The 22,350-nt window shown below is 41.3% G+C and overlaps 2 protein-coding genes across 2 annotated transcripts in view; one reads left to right on the top strand and one right to left on the bottom strand.

Moving 5' to 3' along the window:
• Positions 1-11,355, bottom strand: part of jade3 (jade family PHD finger 3) — a 52,510-nt gene extending 41,155 nt beyond the window's left edge. The window contains exon 1 of the mRNA XM_059963824.1: positions 11,176-11,355. The gene's annotated coding sequence lies outside the window, so the exon portion shown is untranslated. The remainder of the gene's footprint in view (positions 1-11,175) is intronic.
• A 71-nt stretch (positions 11,356-11,426) lies between these two features.
• The window catches only part of slc9a7 (solute carrier family 9 member 7), a 223,108-nt gene continuing 212,184 nt past the window's right edge, over positions 11,427-22,350 (top strand). Inside the window, exon 1 of the mRNA XM_059963829.1 lies at positions 11,427-11,561. The gene's annotated coding sequence lies outside the window, so the exon portion shown is untranslated. The remainder of the gene's footprint in view (positions 11,562-22,350) is intronic.

Here is a 22,350-nt window from a genome sequence, read left to right on the forward strand (position 1 = left end):
GTTGAAAAGAATGTTTCACCTTTAACTTTATGACTTTTGGAGATCAGTTCATCTTCTACTCACTTAACTATTCACAGTAACAGAAATTTTGACTAGGGGTGCCCAAACTTTTGCATACCACTGTACCTATCCAAATATCTCTTAAAATGATGAAATTGAACCCGCATCCATCACTTCCGCCAGTAGCTGGTTCTATACTCTCAACACCTTGAATGAAGTTTCCTCTCATGTTCCCCTTAAACATTTAACTTTTCACCCTTAAACCATGACTTCTAGTTCTAGTCTCACCCGTCAGTGAAAAAAAAGACTGCTTCCCCTCCCCCCAATCTATACCCCTCAATTTTGTATATACCTCTAATCAAATCTCCCCTCATCCTACTCTAAGGGGATTCTCTCCTATTGTTCACTTACTCTGCCATTTTTCTTCTTCCTTGATACTGTAATAAACCTGATAATCAGTTTGTAGAGATTCTCAGTTTTTCCTCCACTAGGCTCTTTACTTTTAAATGCAAACCTTGCCAATGACATCCTCACCATATGAGCCAATAAATTTAAATGGTGAAAGTCACAGGCCAGTGAATTTCTGTCTCTGACTTCCTCAGCAGCTAAAGCATTTGTGGTTCAGTTTACTTTTTGTCAATGAGGACCTCCAGGATATTGATAGTTTGGGATTCAGTGAAAGTGACTACTGAACCCCTTCAGGCTGCCTACTTCTACCATATCATTGACTGTTCTCTTTCCCCTCAGTCACTCTTAGCACAACCCCCACCTGAACATATCCCACTCCTTTCTTCCTCGATGTGTCTGTTTATCTCTCATTTTGCCCCCCCGCCCCCACTTTTGTGACTACCTCTGCTTCTCAAATCCACCCAGTCATAGCAAACAAATCATTCAAAGCCTGTAGCCTGGTCACAATGCCCAAACCTTTCCTAATAAACCTTGAGAGAATCTTCGGCTACTTACAGATCAATCTCCTAGTACTCAGTGGTTAGTGAGATAGGTCCACACATGTAATTTCCCAGATAGAGAAAGAATTCTACTGCCGGAGTATCACAGTCATCTGCTATAGATACAGAGCACAAAGCAATGGAAGGGAAGGCCCTAAAGTGCCTATCCCCATGTATATTTTTTCCTTTCCATTACACTCTCTAGCATAAAGGGGCAGAGAGCATAGAGGGGTAGGCAAAGCTGAAGGGTAAAAGAAAAGTGGATGGGAGATGACGACTATGAGAACTTAGGAAGGTAAGTGCTGGGAAAGAAGATTCAGCTAGGATCAACAATGAAAAGGGTTAGCGAGAGGACAACGAGGAAGCAATATGCAAAGTCCTCCAAGCCTAAACTCACCCTTAAACAGTTGCATGCCAATAGGCATCCATGTTCATGCCGTCCATAGTTGTCTTGTATGCCATTGCTATTGGACCAAGCCTTTGCACTGTTGAGCTCACATGATAGCTGGTTTGTTTCAGATGGCTCACAGCAATAGAAGTCCCACACCTAAACTTCTGCTCCTCAGCCTAGACACACAGGACACTAGGACCATTCCAGTTGAGAGGGATCTAACCATTACTCCACTTTTATAGCTCAGTAACTAGAAAACTGGTCAGCGGCACTTGGACCTGGCATGGCAGTCACTCTCCTCCAATGCTGACAAGTTTTCGGTAACCCGAGACTTACTTGATTACTGGACTATTCTTTATATTGGTTTCCTTTTGTTTTTTGTGTTTTCTTGTTGCTGATTGACAAGTGGGTGATATATTACCTTTTGTGAGGGAGGAATTGGGGTCAGGTGTTTTTCCTGTGTGGACAATCTATTAGTTGTTTTGTGTGCGAGAGAGGGGATTGGGGGATTTGATGCTATTGTTGCTGTCCTTTTCTACGAAGGAGGGGGTCTGATGCTATTGTCACTATCCTTTTCTGCAAGGAAGAGGTCTGGAGGTTCTGATGCTATTGTTACACCCCCCACCACCACCACAAGTGAGAGGTTTGGAATTTGACACTATTGTCACTGTTGATTTCCTGTGAGGGAGGGGGTTGGGGATTTGATGTTCCAACTGCCATTTGGGGGTGGAGGGGGAGAGGAGAGAGTTAATGTTTTTCAACAAAATCCCATGGTTCTTCTGTACTTCATGGCTATCTGGAGAAGATGAATATCAAAGTTGGATCGTTCATGCGTACTTTGACAATAAAATGAACCTTTGATGGCAGAGTGGAAGATGTTCCTAAAACACTGTCGTTATGCTCTTGTACCTTCTTGATTGCAGCAATGAGAAGAGGTCATGTCCTGGTTGATGGGGGTCTTTAATGATGAATGCAGCCTTTTTGAGGCATTGCCTTTTGAAGATGTCATCAATGCTGAGAACCAGTGAAATTCTGCAAAGGCATCATAGGCAATGGAAGGGGCAAGGAAAGTGAACCCCAACATCCTGTCAGAGACATTGGTACAAGGAAAGCATTGCAGCAATATGCCCAATTCAGGCACTGGCAGCTGTTCAACCATCACCTGAGCAAAAACCTCCTGGGATGTCCACATCATCCTGGTCAGGACAGGTAGTGAAGATTATTGGTACATACAACAAGCTGGAGGAACTCAGCAGGTTGGGCAGCATCCGTGGAAACAAGCAGTCAACGTTTCGGGCCAAGACCCTTCATCAGGATAGGGCCGAAACTTTGACTGCTTGTTTCCAAAGATGCTGCCCAACTTGCTGAGTTCCTCCAGCTTGTTATACGTGTTGATTTAACCATAGCATCTGCAGTGTACTTTGTGTTGAAGATTATTGGTATTGATCACTTGCTAATCTATTGCCATCTCTATCAGAATACCACCAAACAGTGCAAGATAATGAATATTAAAGATCAACGCCCTACAAAAGGCATGTCCTCAGACAATCTGACTACCCGCTACAAACAAAAGGCACAGAATGTCCACAGTAAGTAAATTAATTTAATGGCTCCGTCTAAGTAGACAATGCATGTGCCCGGTTTAGGACTCAGTTAGGTGTGGAACAGCATTGGCTGTGGCTAAATAAGCCGATTCTTGAGCAGCAGTCCTTGGCACAGCTGCTGCACACAAAGGCTGATGGCTGTGGCTGGGTAGTCACTGCAAAAGCTTTCCTTCTCTCTCTTCTGTCTGACCACAGTCGAGTTCGTTTTTCCTCTGCATTGGTAATGCCTGTACGTACAGCCTGTCACCTGGTGCAGCGCTTTGCAGCTGTCTCTTCCCAAGTGTCAACTCCACCCCGATATTAGCAGACATCAGGTCACATTTACAAACGTCCCTGTAACATAGCAGTGAGCACCCTATGGGCCGGGATCTTGCAGCGAGTTCTCCATATAGGATGTCCTTGGGAATGTGGCCATCCTGCATGCAGTAGATGTGGCCAAGCCAGTGTAGTCATCACTGTGTGAGAAGGACATACATGCTTGGCATGCTGGCCTGGTCGAGGACATCCTTGTTTGGTACGCAGTCTTTCCAGGAAATGCCCAGGATCTGACACGAGCACCGTAGGTAGAAGCTGTTGAGGCTGTGCTCTTGGCACGTGTATGTTGTCCAACTCTCACTGCCATAGGGAAGAGTACTCAGCATGCAGGCTCTGTACACTGCAATCTTGGTGGCTCGGGTGAGCTTGGTTTTCTACACTCTTTGACAGCTTGGCCATAGCAGCAGCGGCTTTCCCTATTTGCCTGTTGAGCTCTGACAAGGGACAGGTTGCTGAAGACTGTCGATCCTAGGTAGGTGAATTCATCTACTGCTTGCAGGGTGTGGTCACCGATGCTTTGCTGACATCCTGGCCCATGATCTCGGTCTTCTTCAGACTGATGGTGAGGCCAAACTCTTGGCAAGCATGTCCCAGGGAACTGACTAGCCTCTGGAGACCAGCCTGTGGGTGTGAATCACCTTTATTCACTGAGATTTATTCTTTTGTAGACACTTTGTTTAACATTACATCTTGCATTTGCCAAGGCTGCATCATTGCTCAACACTTCAATAGCTTTTTGCTGCAGTCTTCAAAACAATGGGGAAGCTGTTCAACCTGGGGCAACTACACAGCGTAGCCACAGTGTGCTAACAACAGTGTGCACTGTAGACAATAGTGGGGCTCATCACCAACAACAATGAGACAGCCTACTGAGAGGAGATGGAAGACCTCAAAGCTTGGTGTCAGGCAAATAACCTCTTCCTTAATGTCAACAAGACAATGGAGGTGGTTATCAACTTCAGGAAAACGTGCACCACTCTTTACACCAACAGCACAGCAATGGAAACTGAGCAGTTTCAAACTCCTCGGAGTGTACATCTCATACAACTTCTTAAGGTCCTACAACACAATACTACTACTTTCTGAGGCCGAAGAGAGCTGGACTATGCACATTCATACTCACACCATTCTACAGATGCACAGTAGTGAGCATCCCAACATAGTACAGAAACTGCACTGCGGCAGACATAAAGGCTCTACAATGGGTAGTCAAAACTGCTCAATGCATCACCGGCACCAGTCTACCTGTCAACGAAGACATACATAAAGATGCCAGAACAGAGGCCATATCAAATAGGACTGGGGTAGGATTAGCATAAATGAGTGGTTAATAGTTGATCCAAACTCAGTGGGCCGAAGTTTTGGTGTTCCGTTGTTCATCCTGCAGACTTATTCTTTTCTGTGAAAGCTTCCACATACTCTATACCTCACAAGGTAGCACAGTCCTCAAACCCAACAAATTGCCTAAGGTAGTTGTTTAGCCTCCTCACCAGGTATGGGACATGTAGCATCCACACCAGCACCACCAGACTCAAAACAATTACTGATTGGAGGCTGATCAGTACCTCCATCCCCCATAACCACCACAACCCTATTATTTCTTGTCAGTCACCTTATGTACATCACTTTGTGGACATACTATATATAAGCGATCTTATTTACACTTGTGCTTTTTAAAAATTTATTACTGCTTTTTTTTTCTTCGTGGTTTTGTGCTGCATTAGATAAAGAGCAACTGGAGTAACAATTTCATTCTCCTTTACACTTATGTACTGGAAATGACATTAAACATTCTTGATTCATGCAAGAGATGTTTATCAATTAATTTCTGAATGACCTTCAGATCCTTCAAAGCTAGCAAGACCACCTATTGCACAATCCCAAATGCCCACTTTGCTCAGAACCAAGACGAGAAGGATGCTTGTCAACAATAAAAAGGAAGTCAGAGCCCTCAGGTTAAAAACATTTTGATGAAGTCAAAACTGATCATCACCCTAATACTTCTCTGTATTCCTCCTGTCTCAATACTGCACCTCTCTTCCATTAAGCTCCCTACTGAAAAGGAATTAATAGAACAAATTGGAAACTATTCAACCTGCACTGCCTTTACCCAAGAATCAAAGTCATTCCAATGTCAGTTAAAGATGCAATGTGGAAATTATGCCTGCATATAATCCATATTTAGAGGCAGAGCTCAGTTATTGTCAACTCCTCACTGAAACAAACCAAAATAGGCTTTATACTAAACACCTACAAAGCAACTGTCCTTTTATAACCAAACCTTTCAGCAAAACACAAGCCAAAAAGAGTCCATGGAACAACTCCTGGAACAAATGGACCCATCAATAAACTGGCAATGATTAAATTTAAATCATTTACAGAGCACTATCACGATCTTTGTGCACAATCGTTTGTTACTTGAAGAAAACGATATTGGACCATTCCTCAAAGCCACCTTAATATGCTCATGTCTATTGTATAGCCATGATCTGTAGACTTCTGGGACATGTGCTATATCTACAGAAATCATTACAAAGCACTGAGGTACCATAGTGCCATGTCTGCAAAATCATCCAAATCCATTCCCGAATAAGTCAACCAATGTCAGTGGTCACGGAGCAGGTCAACATTTACAACAGGCGTTTTAATTAAACTTAAAAAGGGCAGGGCAATCATTCACATGCACAACATCAGATGGCCAAAGCCACCACTCAATCACACAAATATTAACAGGTGGACGGAAAGAGGAAACAATTCATGGAACATCTCAAAGCTTCCCTGAATATGTCTTTAACTTAAGGAAAACATCAAGTCTATCTTCACTAAAAAGAGATAAGAGCAATTCATCACATCACAGAGCAGAACTCCTTTGCTGGGAGCATACAAAACCCCAGTACAAAGAGTATTAAGAATGCACCACTTCCCATACTACCCAGTGAGTCCATGAAGCATCTCTTGTCCATCTGTGGCACAGTCTGATCTCATATCATCCTCATCAGCCAATTCAGAACCCATAGAAATTGATTGGAAGTCAGTCAGCCTTAACTATAGCAACATACACAAAATGCTGGAGGAACTCAGCAAGTTAGGGAGCATCTATAGAAGGGAACCATTGACATTTTGGGCTGAGACTCTTCATTGGGACTCCTTAATATGCATTCTTGACTGCATATTATTTCATTATCTGAGGATCTGCAGATGGATTGCAAAGGTGCAAGTCATCTGAGAATAACATTCAAAGTAAATTTCTTATCAAAGTCTACATATGTTACCATACACAACCATGAGATTAATTTTCCTGCAGGCATACTCAATAAATCCATAATAGAATCAATTATTAAATTACAGAAGTTTTTCAAAGTTTTAGATGTCATGCCAAATCTTCACAAACTCCTAAAGAAGAAGGGGCACTGCTGTGCTTTCATTGTCAATGCACTCAAGTGCAGGGCCCGGGGAGGTCCTCCAAAATGAGGAAAGAGGAATTTAAAGTTGTGGTCTGTCTCCACCTCTGATAACAGTTGACTCATGGACCTCTGGTTTCCTCCTCCTGAAATCAATAATCAGCTCTTTGGTCTTGTTTATATTGAATAAGAGGTTGTATTTATACCGCCACTCACTCAGATTTTCCAATCTCCCTCCTATATGCTGATTCGTCACCACCTTTGATTCAGCCTACAATAGTGGTGTTGTCACCAATTTGAATATGGCAGCCACACAGTGGCAAGTATAAAGCAAATAGAGCAGGGGCTAAACACACAACTTTGTGATTGAGATTGTAGAGAGGTTGCCAATCCGAACTGACCAGGGCCTGCAAGTATGAAAATAGAGGATTCAATTGCAATTAAGGTATTGCAGCCAAAGTCTTCAAGACTACTGATTAGCTTTGAGGGGATGACAGTATTGAATGCAGAACTGTCAATGAAGAATATCCTGATCTATGCATCTTTGTTGTCCAAATGTTCCAGGTTTGAGTGAAGAACTAATGAGATGACATCTGCTGTGGACCTGTGCACTGGTAGGCAGATTGGAGCAGATCCAAAACTCTTCAAAATCAGGAGTTGATATATTTCATCATCACCATCATCCTCTCAAAACACTTCATCACTGAGGATGTACATGCTACTAGAGGCAGGTTACCATGCTCTTCATAGACACCTGTATAATTGAAGCCTGCTTGAAGCAGGTGGATACCAGAGACTGCAAAAGGTTAAAAATCTTGGCGAACACTCCAGCCAGTTGATCAGCACAGGTCTTTAAGTACCTGGTCAGGTACCCTGTCTTGGTCAGATGCTTTTTGTGAGTTCACTTTCCTGAAGGATGCTTATACATCAGCCTCAGAGACTGAAATCACAGGGTCATTGGGAGCTGAAGGAGTTCACAATGGTTCCTTCATGTTTTGACAGTCAAGCCAAATATACAACTCATCTGGAAGCGAAGCTCTGTTGTCACCTATGCAATTTGATTTAAACTTTGAGGGGTGATAGCATTCAATCCTTACCACAATGGTTGAGCACCCTTGATACAAGTTTAGTCCGGAATTGCCACCACCTGTGAGATAGCTTTCCAGAGAAGATACCCGGAACTCTTGCAACTTTCTTGGTCACCAGACTTGAACACCTCTGATATGACCCTCAGATTGCAGATTTCATGGTTCATCCAGGGATAGTGGTTGTGAGAAGACTTAGAATTATTTTGTGGGGACACATTCATCTACCACTATTTTTATAAAGTCTGTGCCAACCAGCGTATTTTTATCTGATAACAGCCTTGCCACATGAACTTTTACATTGCAGTTTCAATGACTACAATTTTACCAGAAGTTCTTGGTGCAACACTAAAGCAAATGTTCCTTTCATATACTTCAGCATGACTCCTGGCAGGTATAGCAATCTTATACAACAGTCACAATGCTCATGAATAAGCTGGCTGTAAGCATTAAAAAAATATATCAGAATCAGAAGTCACTGATTTGTCCAAAGTCCACATAAGAATATTTTACAAGCAGCAGTTTCAAGTTCAAGCCCTGTCCAATAATACACTATACCTCTTCAGCCTATATGAGGTCAATTGTAAACTTAATCCTGTGGTTAAGATCTAGTTTAGCAAAGCTTAAAGGCATATTGTACCTATGCATAAGGTGATTACAGTACACAAGACTACTGGTTGGGGGCAGGGGGAGGGAGGGATTTGAGAAAGACAAAAAGATTGAAACTTGTTGAACTTGAATCAAAAACTTGAGCAAATAGCCTTATCCAACTCTAATACTTCAGATTCACAGTGCTACCAGAAATGCCACCTTAAAGCAAGATGTAAATGGATCTCCTGCTATCTCCCTCCCTCAGGTTAAATGCAAAAAAAATATATTGGGCAAGGTATAGAATTCTCTGAAGCCTTGACCAATGCAAACTGCTTAATTAACATCAAGTGGACAGCTTACCTATCACATAAAATTTGAAAACGCTCGAAATACCCAGTTGATTTAATAGTTACTATGAACTGATTCTCTCTTCAGATATTCCTGCACTGAGTATTTCTAGCTTTTTCTATATTTTCAGAACCTGCTTTTTTTTTTGCTTTCTCAACTATCTTATCGAACTTCCCTCATTACGAATGAGAACATACTTTCAAAGCACTTCCATTTATGCAAAGAACATTTGAGGCATCCAGAAACCGCACTTACTTTTGATCAATATAAACAACTAATGAAGTCTATTGAGAGAGTAGAAATTCTTGGCTGAAGATCATCCTAAGTCACTTCAGCCAATTATCTAATACAGGAGAGTCAGTTTTGGAATATAGAAAACGTTGCTGACAATCTGCAACAGAATAGTAATAAACGCCAATAGTAATATGATGTTGACTGACAGCACCTCACTATTTTGCTCTTTTTGTATTTATTGTAAATTGTAAGAATTTTTATGTAAAGCATCAACCTAGACACCACTACTTAAAGGCAATTTAAAGGCCAATGTTTTTTTCAGTTAAAGACAAAGTTGTAGGTGCACAGAACTCACTGCCAGGGGAAGTTGCTGAAAGCAGATATGATAGCAACATTTAAGAGAAGAGGCATGTGAATAGGCAGGGAATACAGACCATATGAAGGCCAATGTGCAGTTCAAACTGGCATGATGATCAGCATTAACACTGTGGGCCAAAGGGTTTGTTGCTGTGCTGCACAGTTCTATTATTTTCCCTTCTTTTGAAATTGCAGAAAGCAATTATTAGTTATTAACACTGACATATACCATGAAATTTGTTGTGTGCAGCAATACATAAAATTACTACAAGTTACAACAAGTAAAAAAAGTAAAAGTGCAAAAGCAGCAAAATAGTGAGGTAGTGTTCATGGAACCTTCAGAAATCTGATGGCGGAGGGGAAGCAGTTCCTAAAACAGTAACATTATTATTAAGGGAAAAGATACTGGGCTTGAAGCTCTTGTATCTTATCCCTGATGGTAGTAAGGTGGCGGTTTGTCCTGGTTGGTGAGTCATTAATGATGGATGCCACCTTCTCAAGACTACCATCTTTCTGAAGATCCTCAAAAGGTGAGAAGGAGGTGGCTAGTACCCATAGGAGCCTAGTTCATGATGGAGCTAGCCAAAATTATAACCCTCTACAGGAATTTTCGATCTGATGTGACGATGCAACCAGACAGAATGCTCTCTATTGTACGCCAATAGTAATTTGTTATTCTTGGTAACATAACAAAACTTCTAATGAAATATAACAGCTTGCATGCCTTCATCATGATGGCATGAGCGCGTTGGACCCAGGATAAATCCTTCAAGAGGTTTATGCCCAGGAACTTAAAGCTGTTCATCCTTTCCACTACTGACCTCCCCACCCCCCCTTCACAGCAATGAGTTTTGGTGTATGTTCTCCTGACTTCCCCTTCCTGAAATCCACAACCAATTCTTTGGTCTTAGCGACAATGAGTTCCACCATTTAACAAGTTGATCTATCCTGACAATTACCATGTCAGAGTGTTACTGTAGTCAATAAATAGCAGCCTGACATAGGTATTGCTATTGTCCAAGTAGTCCAATGCCAAAGAGAGACAGTGAAATTTGCTTTGGCATCCAAGGCAACAAATGAGGTTTTAATTCCAACACCCAGTCCAACAAATGGAACCAGAGGCAGTCCAGAATTTCCTCACTAGACCTACTGCACCTAGATCCACTGAGCAGAATCTAAATACATAACTTTCTGACTCAGAGGCTCCTTACCATTGATGACAGCACAATGCACATATTGAAAGCCTTGCTTAATATAAAAGGAAATCGTGCAATATTACTTAACAATTGATAACCTATCAGCAAATAGGAACAGATTTAAACAATTTAATAAAACTGAAATTTACGTTTTTAATGAAAGAAAGGCAACTGAAAAAGTTTTAAAGACTTCTCCCATGCAAATTTCTTCCATCTGGAGAGCGGAAGGAAGGCCGAGTTGGCAGATGTAGTAGTGATTCGAGAGCTGGAAGGAGGCAGGCTAGGGCCTTGGCGCCAAAGCTCAATGTAAAGTAGTCCTCTCCCCCACCCCCGCGCTTAACAAAATGCTGAGAGACAAGACACACGTATATACACACAAACACGCGCGAAGCCAGCACCGCCGCCGTGTGGCAGCTGGCAACGTAATAACGGACCACTCAGAAAGAGAGAAAAAGAAACTTGCACAACTTTCCGTTCAATATTCACGCCTTTAAGACGTAAGTGAAGGCGTCGAGGTGGAAGGCTGCCCTTGGCCGAGCCGTGCATGTTGGATGGGGGAAGGCCGAGGGAGCCGCCGCGGCCTCGGCTCAAAGACACTTCCACCCTCCCCTTCACCCCACACAGAGACACTCTCTTTCTCGCTCTCGCTCTCTCTCACACACACACACACACACAAAGGAAACGCTGCAGGACCGCATGCACTCACCGAGCGTTCGGGCTCGGCACGCTGGAGAACGCCAGACCCGGTAGCCCACCGTTCCATCACAGCCAGAATCACCACCACCCCCTCAGCCGAAGTGACTAACAACGGCTCCTATTATGCGGCTCCACGACGTCGTCGCCGCTGCTGCTGCTTCTCTCTCTTTTTTAAGCTCTCACCGCCTCCTGTTCGTGTTGACAGAAGCCAGTGCGCATGCGCCCTCCGCCGCCGCAAAGCATGGCGGGCGCCAACGGTTGCTTTCCACCGGTGGAGGCAACTTGGCCGCCGAGAGCGGAGGTGGAGGTCGGGCCTTAGGTGGGCAGGGGTTTCCGCACGTCCCGGAGCGACCGGTGAAGTCTGCAGCGCGATGAGGGAACTCAACCCGCCCTCTGGTAAATTCTGATAGTCCTGATGGGGTATCTCGGCCCAAAGTGTCGACTGTTCATTTCCCTCCATAGATGCCGTCTGGCCTGATGAGTTTATCCAGCATTTTGTACGTGTTGAACAAGATAGTATGTTGTGATTCTGTCAACTGAGTCAAAGCCAGGTTTATATTCACGTGCACAGGTGCAAGTGAAAACTTAGTTACAACAGCATCACAGACGCAGAGCATCAGATAAGCTGCATTCACAAGAAAACAAATTGTTGTCAACTTTTGCAAGAAAGAACACAAATAGAACAAAAGTTTGCTTTAGTCCTAAGTGGCAAGAAAGTTGCTATACTGTTGTGTTTTGTTCAAGTTTGAATTTGTCATCTGAATGTATATACATACAACCAAACCAAACATTCTTCCAGACCACAATATGTCCACAAAACATATATCACACTTGGCTCATAAAACAAAATATTACCACAAATAAGTTAATAAAATATACTTCAAAATGCATGTTCAGTGCACATCAAGGGTAAACAGTAAAAAGCTCACTGTCTAGTGACAAGACCTCAGTGGTAGCAGGGTATTTATTCGGCTCATAACCTGGGGGAAGGGGGAAGAATTTGTTGCCCAGTCTGGAGGTCCTTGACCTGATGCTCCTGTACCCACTTCTTGATGTTAGTGGTTCAAAGATATTGTGGGAAGAGTGGTAGGGATCCTCAGCAATACTTTAGGGCCTTCATGTACAATGTTTCTTGGTCACAAATAGAGGGGAGGGAGACCCCAAGATACTCTCAGTGGTTTTTACTATCCTCTGTAAGTTCTCATGGTCCGATGCTTTGCAGCCTCTGTACCACATGATAATCCAGTCAGACAGGACACTTGATGGTGCTCCTGGTACAAAGTTGTTAGAATGGGGAGCAGGGACTCTTGCAGGCCTCAGTCTCCTCAGACAGTGCAAATGCTACTATGCCTTATTGACTAATGAGAATCCAGGGTAGATGAAACATTGTGCACACCAACTTTGTGCTTCTCACTTTCTCCACGGCAGAGCCATTGATGTGCAAGGGAGAGTTGTCAAACTACACCTTCCACAATCATCTCTTTTGTCCACATTGAGAGTCTGGTGGTTGTTCTTGCAGCACTTGACAAGCCTCTTCACCTCCTCTCTTTATGCTGACTTACAGTGGCATGCAAAAGTTTGGACACACTAGTCAAAATTTCTGTTACTGTGAATAGTTAAGCGAATAGAAGATGAACTGATCTCAAAGTCATAAAGTTAAAGGTAAAACATTCTTTTCAACATTTTAAGCAAGATTATTATTTTTGTTTTGTACAATTTTAGAGTGGAAAAAATGGAAAGGAGCACCATGCAAAAGTTTGGGCACCCCAAGAGATTTGAGCTCTCAGATAACTTTTACCAAGGTCTCAGACATTAATTAGCTTGTTAGGGTTATAACTTGTTCACAGTCATTGTTAGGAAAGGCCAGGTGATGCAGATTTCAAAGTTTTATAAATACCCTGACTCCTCAAACCTTGTCCCAACAACCAGCAGCCATGGGCTGCTCTAAGCAACTGCCTAGCACTCTGCCCACAAAGCAGGAGAAGGCTATAAGAAGATAGTAAAGCATTTTCAGGTAACCGTTTCCTCAGTTCGTAATGTAGTTAAGAAATGGCAATTAACAGGAACGGTGGAGGTCAAGTTGAGGTCTGGAAGACCAAGAAAACTTTCCGAGAACTGCTGGTAGAATTGCTAGAAAGGCAAATCAAAACCCGTTTGACAGCAAAAGACCTTCAGAAAGATTTAGCAGACTCTGGAGTGGTGGTGCACTGTTCTAGTGTGCAGCGACACTTGCACAAATATGACCTTCATGGAGGAGTCATCAGAGAAAAACCTTTCCTGCATCCTCACCACAAAATTCAGTGTCAGAAGTTTGCAAAGGAACATCTAAACAAATCTGATGCATTTTGGAAACAAGTCCTGTGGACTGATGAAGTTAAAATAGAACTTTTTGGCCACAATGAGCCAATGTTTGGAGAAAAAAGGGTGTAGAATTTCATGAAAAAAATACCTCTCCAACTGTTAAGCATGGGGGTGGATTGATCATGCTTTGGGCTTGTGTTGCAGCCAGTGGCACAGGGAACATTTCACTGGTAGAGGGAAGAATGAATTCAATTAAATACCAGCAAATTCTGGAAGCAAACATCACACCATCTTTAAAAAAGCTGAAGATGAAAGAGGATGGCTTCTACAACAGGATAATAATCCTAAACACACCTCAAAATCCACAATGGACTACCTCAAGAGGTGCAGCTGAAGGTTTTGCCTTGGCCGTCACAGTCCCCTGACCTAAACATCATCGAAAATCTGTGGATAGACCTCAAAAGAGCAGTGCATGCAAGGTGGCCCAAGAATCTCACAGAACTAGAAGTATTTTGCAAGGAAAAATGGGCAAAAATCCCCCAGACAAGAACTGAAAGACTTTTAGCAGGCTACAGAAAGCATTTACAAGCTGTGATACTTGCCAAAGGGGTGTTACTAAGTACTGACCATGCAGGGTGCACAAACTTTTGCTTTGGACCCTTTTTCTTTTTTGTTATTTTTGAAACTGTAAAAGATGGAAATAAAAAAGTAATCTTGCTTAAAATATTAAAGAAATGTGTCATCTTTAGCTTTATGCTTTTTAGAAATCAGGTAATCTTTTACTCGCTTAGCTATTCACAGTAACAGAAATTTTGACCAGGGCTACCCAAATTTTTGCATGCCACTGTGTCATTGTTGCTGATAGGTGAAATCATTAGTAAACTTCACAATGCAGTTTAAACTGGATCTGGCAATACTGTCATGCATCAGCAGCGTGAACAGCAGAGGGCTGAGCACATAGTCCTGGGAGGCATCAGTGCTCAGTGTGCTGGAGCTTGAGATGTTCTTTCCATCAAGAAGTCCAAGATCCAGTTACAGAGTCCCAATGAGGACAGTTTACCCACCAGCCTCTAAGGGAAGATCGTGTTGAATGCCAAGATAAAGTCAATGCTCAACATCCTGGCGCATGGGGCATCGTTTTTTTTAAAGGTGGAACAGCACAGACTGAAGGACTGAGGCTATGGCATCATCTGTAGACCGATTTGAGTGGTAGACATACTGAAAAGGCTCCAATACAGCTGGAAAGTGGGATCTTACATGATTGTTGAGGTCAGTACAACTGGGTGGTAATTGTGTATGCCAGTTAACTTTTGCTGTTTTGGGCACCAGAATGATGGTGGCTGCCTGAAGCCTGCAGAGATAGTGGATTGAACTGTTGCAATGAGACGTTGAAGATAGGGTTGCGTCAGAGGGAAGGGCCCATAAAATGTGTCCATTGCTCTGTACAACTGTCCTGTACATTCGAATGCTGTATCAGACCATGATGCAACCAGTCAGGATACTTTTAGCTGTATATTGGTATTGGTTTATTGTCAAATGTACCAAGATACAGTGAAAAGTTTATCTTGCACTAGGCCTCAGCCTCCCCAGCAAAGTTTGCTGTTTTTTTTTCTGTATATAATGGTATTACTAACGGAGTTTTAAAATACCTCATCCTTATTTTCCAAGCAAATTCCCTCCAATTGGGACTATTCAAGCATTTATGCCATGTCTCTCAAGACCTCTCCCACTCTTACTCTTCTATTTTGGTATTTACCTCCAATTCCAACTTATGTTTAACATCTGACATGTTATCCATTGTATCCAGGTGTATTGTTTTACACGAACACACACACTACAATTTTCTGGGATTGCGTCCTACCCATGATGATGTCTATCCAAAATTTTCCCAAGTTATTTGGCTGTATTTTAAGATTTTTCCATTCTTTGTGTGATGTAAGGTAATGTCTAATTTGGAGGAATCTATATAAGTCATTTGATACAAGGTCGAATTCAGGGAATTTTGTTACAAGGTCACTGAGGAGAGAAGAAGGAATTTATATACAAGTATACCATTTGAACCTAGTCATTTAATTTTAGGCAACCTCCTGCAATCTGCATTAGAGAAGAATAAACTATGCATGTTAAGAGTCTTGATTCTGATTGCTCATGACTGTCAACTGGCTTAAATCTCGCCCACCCACTTTGAAACAATGAATAAAGAGACTGAAAGAAGTGAACTGTATGGAAAATATCACTGCAAGTTTACAACTGAAAACGAACTCTTACTTGGAAAGATAGAACTCTGCTATAGTGTACCTGGCACAGTGAAAGGCCCATACAGGGGCCTGGTAAAATATAGGACTTGAGTTGATTTACTGAGGACTGTGATTTTATTTAAATTAGATGTAGATGTAGATCATGTGTATGTTTGTGTTTGTATGTAGTTGTATGTGTGTGCTCTTTGTTTCTTCTTTCTCTTGCTCCTACTTCTCTTCTGCCCCTGGAATTGTTAATATAGGCATTTACCATTGTGCAGTGAATTGTGGATTGATAGCCGATGCTTGTTTGTAGATGTGTGTTCAATAAAGTTAAAAAAAATTTAAAAAACAAAAAAAAAATTTATCTTGCATACTGTTTATATAAATCATTACATAATACATTGAACTAAAATAATAAGAATACAGAAATAAGTGTAAAGACCACTGAAAGAGTGCAGTGCAGATAAAGAGCAAGGTCATAACAAGGTAAATTGTGAGGCCAGGAGTCCATCTTATTGTACAAGAGATCCATTCAAGAGTGATAACAGTGGGATAGAAGCTGTCCTTAAGCCTAGTGACATGTGCTTTCAAGCTTTGTGTCTTCTGCCCGATAGGAGAGGAGAAAAGGGTGATAGTCCAGGGTGGGCTGGTCTTTGATATACTAGCTGTCTACTGAGGCAACAAGAAGTATAGGCTATAGAGGGAAGGCTGATTTCTCTGCAGTTTCTTGTGGACACATGCAGAACAGTTGCCATTATACATCCAGACAATGTTTTCTATGGTGCATTGTAAAAGTTGATGGAGACAAGCTAGCCTCCTGAAGAAGTAGAGAAGTTGTTAATAAATTTGACTGTGTCATCAACGTGGCCCAGGACAGGCTGTTGATGTTCACACCAAGGAACTTGAAGCTCTCAGTCTTATCTGCCTCAATACCCTTTCTGAAATTGATGACCAACTCTTTTGTTGACATTAAGGGAAAGATTTTTGTCATGACAACATATCACTAAGCTCTCTATCTCCTGCATTCTGGCCATCATTATTTGAGATGCGGCCTACTACAGTGGTATCATTTGCAAACTTGAAGATTAATTTAGAGCAGAATCTGGCCATATCGTCATGACTGTACAGTTAGTAGAACAGGGGGTTAAGAACACTACCTTGGGGAGCATCACTATTTAGAATAATCATGGCAGAGTTGGATACTTTTAACAGTATATCTATAGTTCTTAAGAATGTCTGGTGACAAGATGAACCTCTTTAATTGCCTAAGAAAGTAAGGATACTTAGTATGCCTTACCTGTGACTGACGAATGGATATTGGAAATAATTTACCTTTCCCTTTGGCCCTACTGTCTATTACATCCAGCTCAAAGAGCAAGTTTGAAATTGGTTTCTTGGATCCATATCGATGGATCCATGTCTGCAATCGACAGCAGGTGGACCAACTGGCGCTCTGGTGCAGTCAGATAAATCTGGAGCTGAACACGCTGAAGACAAAGGAGATGATAGTGGATTTCAGGAGACATCCCCCCTCACAGTCCTCGGCAGCCCTGTGTCTACCGTGGAGAACTTCAGGTTCCTGGGAACCACCATCTCTCAGGATCTGAAGTGGGAGCAGAACATCAGCTCCATCCTGAAGAAGGCCCAGCAGCGGATGTACTTCCTGCGGCTCTTGAGGAAAAATGGTCTGCCTCAGGAATTGCTGCTGCAGTTCTATACTGCAGTCATTGAGTCTGTCCTGTGCACCTCCATCACTGTGTGGTTTGGAGCCGCCACCAAGCAGGATAGAACCAGACTACAGCGCACAGTGAGGACTGCCGAGCACATCATTGGAGCCTCCCTGCCCTCTATTGTGGACCTGTACTCTTCCAGGTTGAAGAAGAGGGCGGGGAACATCATAAAGGACTCCTTCCATCCTGCGCACGGACTGTTTGAACTGCTTCCGTCTGGTAGGCGCTTCAGATCCCTCCAGACTAAGACTAATAGGCACTGGAGAAGTTTTTTCCCTACTGCGGTCACTTTGCAGAACAGTTAACTGCCGGTTAACTGTCGGCTAACTATTACTTGGATTGCACTACTTGTATGTATAATCTATATTTTCATTTATATTTATCATTATTATTGTTATGAGCAGAGAGACAACATCTGCCGGAAGTAAATTCCTTGTATGTGTACAGGTACTTGACGATTAAAGTCTGATTCTGATTCTGATTCATAAGATAAAAGAGCAGAATTCAGCCATTTGATTCATTGAGTCTGTTCTTGCCCTTGACTCATGGATTTTTTTCCAAACCTCAATCTCCTTCTTTCTCCCCCATCACCCTTGTATCCTTTACCAGTCAAAAAACCATTAATCCCTGCTTTGTGTACTCAATGACTTGGCCTTCACATCCCACTATTGCACCAAACTCTATAGATTCATCACCTTCTAGCAGCATCAGGGCTCCCAATCTAGGTCCATGGACCCCTTGCTTAATGGTATTGGTCCATGGCATAAAAAAAGGTTGGGAACCCCGCCAGAAGAATCCAAATTGTGACATGCATTTGCCTCCCATCCATACACATTTCAAAACATACATTTTTCTTCTAATTGTTCTTCCTTATAAAAAGTGTATAAATTATGTTTTTCTTGTGGATGTTATGTACCTGATGTTATGTTCCTGTGATGCTACTGTAGGTATTTTTTCTTGCACCACCATGTATCTGTAACTAACGCATGTGACAATAAACTTTACTTTGATCAAGGCAGTACAAATGTGTAAACAATAACAGAATGCAGAATATGGTGTTACTGAGAAAGTGCAGTGCAAGTAGAAATAAAGTGCGAAAGCCATAGCCGATAATATGGTGAGATCAAAAGTTTCACATCTTGCTGAAGGATGTTGTCCCTCACCTTCATGCTGCAGCACTGTGCTGGACCTTCAGCCCAGTTGCATTCAAGTGCCTGCAAAGGAACATGAGTCGGAAACAAACATATTGTCAAATGAACCACAATGAACTTTGCAGAATGGTTTTCCTTGTATCAAGTTGAGATTATTGCCTTGTGTACAAGTACAGTGAGATATGGTACAATGAAAATTTTGTTTGCAGCTCATCACAGGCACAGAGGTACAGACAATATAAACTGTACATACATACAGTAACATTATATAATACAGTGAAAAACAAAGATTGGGCACCTTAGTGCAAAAAAAAGCAATTAAAATCCTTAGTAATGCATGAGGTGGTCTGCAATAATTCATTGCAAACATATAGTTAAGGTTGTGAAAGCAGGTTCCAGAATCTGATGGTTGTAGGAAAGAACCATTTCTGAAGCTGATGGTAGGGAATTCTTCCTATTCCCTTAATTCAAAACTAATTAACAACTTCCATGCTTCTCATTAAGCGCTACAAATACATTTATGAAAATCTTCTCTGACTCTGACACTGATGGATCCAGTCTTTTCACATTCTTGGTCCCATAATTGATCCAAAATCAGCTACCAATGCATATTGTCAGCATCACCAAGCTTGCCTTCCTCATGAAATTGCTCATCTCCATCCCTTCTTCAGTTCATTTGCTGCTGGAATTTTTATTATCGCTGGACTTAACTATTACCCTGCTTTCTTGGTCTCCTCCTATTTCAGCCTCTGTAATTCTAAAATGCCTATATTTTATTTGCTTATTAGCGTGCTCCCATCACCTCAGTCCCCATTGACTTTACGTTGGTCTCCTGTCTGCCAGCATCTTGATTGAAAGGCTATTATACTTGTCTTCAAATCTTTCCATGACCTTCCAACATATGTGAAGGCTTCCAGATCTACAACTCAAAATTCTCTGTCCTTACACTTTTTTGATTTTAGTCACTTTTGGTGATCAATTTCAAGTTACGTACCACTTTATACTCATTGCATATTGCATTATTTCACAGTTGCTGGGTAATAAAATTAATTCTATTTAGCCACACTACAGCTGTTCAAGAAAAAGAAAAAAAATGAAGGTATGTAGCACCTTCAAGATACTTAGAAACTGATCTTTTGAAATATAGGACTATATTATAATAAATAATGATTTATTTTATATGATAATAAAGTCAACAGAGTTGTGTTTTAAATTGCCACTCCATGGCATTATATCCATTGCAGCTCACCCGTTTAGCTCCTTTCTCACATCCACCGTCCATGTCATCCCACTCAGTGCCCAGTTGACCACATCACCCTATTGAATCTTCTGTATCAGACTTCCACATACTGCAACTCTCCTTTCCAGTTTCTTTGTTCTTAAAATTACTTCCAGCAGGTGATTTTTCTTTTGTTCTGATGCTAATTAAATCTTGCATGGAAAGGCATCAAGTAGCTGACATCAACATATATTTCTCAATTAATTTTTTTCCCTAATGGCTGGAAATTTTTTAGCCATTTGGGATCTCACATCATCAGACTAATCAGAAGCATTCTAAGGCACATGACAAATACTCAAGTGTCTTTCCACGCACCCAATTCCCTTTAGGATGACACCTCATAATGAAGTACTCCTGAAATGATGCAACTTTGTAATCATATATTAATTTGGAAAATTTTAGAATGGCAATTTAACTTACAAAAGCAGAATCTACACCATTAATATCATGAATTAAGTATATGATGCAGCTGGAATTATCCACCGGTAGGTTATGGTTCAAGTAGTCCATGCTGGTTAAAATGGTATATGTGGATTAACAGAATATAATCCCAGGAAATTAATTATACAGTTTAAACATAGAAAGTGGTGTTAAAATATGAAAGATGAAGATATTGGAAAAGAACAAAATAATGAATCTGAGTGGCAAATTAATTATTGAATTTGAAGTGACTATGGATTTTTTAATTATCAAAAAAGGCAGTCAGTTTGTAGAGTTATCTTCTGAAAATTCAGATTCAAATTCAAATCTACAATACCATTACATGTTCACTATTATTACATGGTACCTCAGCTCAAAAAAGGGCTATTAGTCTTGGAAATTCAATTTTTCACTTTTTTTGAACAGAATGGAATACTTCCGTTTTTTAGTACAATTTTGTTTTTTGAAAAAATATATCCACTGAAGTAGAATACATTACTTTTAAGCCAGTCTACACTGAGGCATTTATTTTGGGACTCTGAACACCCTGGTTATGTTGTAAAATAAAACACAAAAAATTGAGACTGCGGATGCTGGAATCTGGAGCAAAAGAAAAATAATTTAGTGTAGAAACTCAATGGGTCAGGCAGAATCCATAGAAGAGGATGGACAGTTGACAGTTTGGGGTGGGACCCTCATTTTGTAGTCATTGCAGGGAGGGGGAGGGAAAAATGGAACAGTTTTACCAATTGGAGTAATTTGCAAATGTTAGTTGGTAAATGCATTTCTGGGCGAAACCATTTAAACTCCATCAGCAAAATTTTTATATTTTACAAAACATTCAAATAATCCTAAAAAATTGAGTGTATGTTTTACCATATCAGCTTTTTTTTGCATTACCTATCACTTGTTACACTGCACGTTATTGAGCCTACTGCAAGGAGTAGAATGGTATCTGTCAGGCACAATGAACAGCAGAAATGGAGAGCAGTGTCCCCAAGTACAGCCAAAATGGAGGCTAAAGACCCTGCAGGCATTTGAGACAAAGACTAGAAACACAGCGAGTGAGAATGGATTAATTGATCCAGTTCAATGCTTGAGAGGCCCAATATTGTGGTATTTATTACTTCTGCAATTTTTCCACTTAGGTAGGATTTTAGAGATCAGAAAAAAAAGGACATATAGATTATTTGATGTTGTGCTGAGCTTTCCTCTGATGCTATTGTCAGTCCAAAATCCTTTCATGTTTTTTCATACAAGACCACAGATATATACAGTGCCTATAAAAATATTCACCCCCCCCTTGGAAGTTTATGTTTTATTGTTTTACAACATTGAATCACAACGGATTTAATTTGGCTTTTTTGACACTGATCAATAGAAAATACTCTTTCATGTCAAATGAAACATATCTACAAATTGGTTTACATTTACAATTATTAAACAAAATAATTTATTGCATAATTACTCACCCCCTTCAAGTCAGTATTTAGTAGGTGCACTGTTGGCAGACTTGAGTGTGTGGATAAGTCTCTATCAGCTTTGCATATCTGGACACTTCAATTTTTCACCCATTCTTGACAAAACTGCTCAAACTGTTAGATTGCATGGGGTTCTTGAGTGAACAGCCCTTTTCAAGTCCAGCTACAAATTCTGAATTGGCCACTCCAAGACATTAACTTTGTTGCTTTAAAGCCATTCCTGTGTAGCTTTGGCTTTATGCTTGGGATCACCGTCTTGCTGGAAAACAAATCTTCTCCCAAACTGCTGTTCTCTTACAAATTGTATCAGGTTTTCCTCCAAGGGTTTCCCTGTATTTTGCTGTATTCATTTCACCCTTTACCTCCACAACCCTTCCAGGGCCTGTTGCAGTGAAGCATCTCCACAGCATGATGCAGCCACCACCATGCTTCACGGTACTGATGGTGTGTTTTTGATGATGTGTGGTATTTGGCTTATGAACTCTAGCCAAGATTTCGTGTGAGTTTTTTTCAACAGTGGCTTTCTCTTTGCTACTCTCCCATCTCACCCACTGAAGCTTGTAACTCCTCTAGAGCTGTCATG

This window comes from Hypanus sabinus, chromosome 3 (genome assembly GCF_030144855.1).
Source record: "Hypanus sabinus isolate sHypSab1 chromosome 3, sHypSab1.hap1, whole genome shotgun sequence".
NCBI classification, from domain to species: Eukaryota; Metazoa; Chordata; class Chondrichthyes; order Myliobatiformes; family Dasyatidae; genus Hypanus; species Hypanus sabinus.